This window comes from Schistocerca cancellata, chromosome 1 (genome assembly GCF_023864275.1).
Source record: "Schistocerca cancellata isolate TAMUIC-IGC-003103 chromosome 1, iqSchCanc2.1, whole genome shotgun sequence".
NCBI classification, from domain to species: Eukaryota; Metazoa; Arthropoda; class Insecta; order Orthoptera; family Acrididae; genus Schistocerca; species Schistocerca cancellata.
In genome coordinates, this window is record NC_064626.1 from 1,171,445,757 (window position 1) to 1,171,447,264 (window position 1,508).

A 1,508-nucleotide genomic window follows, 5' to 3' on the forward strand; every position below is an offset into this window, starting at 1 on the left:
TGTGATTTCCCTAAATCGCTTCAGCCCAATGCCGGGATGGTTCCTTTGAAAGGGCACGGCCGACTTCCTTCCCTAATCCGATGGGACTGATAACCTCCCTTGTTGGTCTCCCCCCCCTCCCCCCCCAAAAAAAAGAAAACAAAAAAAACCCCAACCAACACGCAGTAGTACAGTTAATCTCATTTATCCGAAATTCCTGAATTCCTGATATTAATGCGACGACCATCGTTTTTACATGTGGGGAGGTGAAATGTACTGTCAGTACTGTTTACAAGCAATAAAATTACAGTTCTTCAGTGAATATCTGTTTTTGTTGCATTCTGAGTCATTTAATGCACCGATTCCACAAGAGTGAAACACAAAATATCAATTTGGCAGGCAACGTTACTTTTCTGACGATTCCTCAACAAATGTGTGAAATATTTTGTTGTGCTGTTATAAGAACTGAAATCCATTTATAACCATAAGATCCGGTTTTTACGCAACTTAAGCTTTCATATTTCATGAATCTTGTCACTTAGTGATGCAGGTGTGTAAAGCAAGTAAAAGATTGACAGTTTACGTTAAAAGAGTCTCCTAAGGGAACTTACGTGGTTCACTCAACAAGAACATATTTTCTAGATACAATCGACAGTTTACATTCATCTCTCGTTGGGAATGACGCTGTCACAAGCAGATCTGCACCACGAAGGACTGTCCTACTGTTGGAAGTGTTTTTTAATGCTGTGATAAATCGTTGAGGAGCAGAATGTCAACCCAATATTCTGAAGCTACTTCCATTGGATTTTTGGTACACATTCAGACTGGTACATCTGCTAGTGCCAATTGCTCTGCCATTGGAATAAATAACGACTATGATTACATACCTCATCCAGTTTCATTACACTTTGTACTTGGCTAGGACACTGAACAAAAAACTGGAATGCCACATTTGGCAAATTTGACTGTGTTCTAAAATTTCTAGTATCGGTATCCTGAACAGAAAAAACAGAGGTGGCTTATCTGTCATATCCAATGATTTCGCAATTATTTGTGTAAGATGGGCCAGGAAGTGTTAGATGTCAACTTTAAATGGGAAAAATCATTTAAGGAATTAGTTACTTTAGCTCTGCAGGAAATAAGGAATGATGTTTTCCTTCAGCTGAATAATCATGGGCCAAATAGTCATTGCCTTGATAATCTCATTCATCACCGGAAAAAAGCGGTACTCATTGAGATGGTAAAATAAGGCTATATGATGAAGCAGGACTTCACAGGAACAAGCTAAACCGTGCTCTGATTAGAAGTGTCCACGCAAAAATAGTTTTGTTTAATAATCAGTGATTTTGTGACTGTTTTGAAAACAGAATTACATACACATATGGTGGCAACTACAGCTTCAGAAGTTGTCACCAACAGCTGAGCTGCAGTTTTTTAGTTTATTTGTGTGAAATAAATTAATGAATTTGTGTCCCATTCTGTAGACGTTGCATGGGGGCTTAATTAAATAATTAAATATTATGCAAATA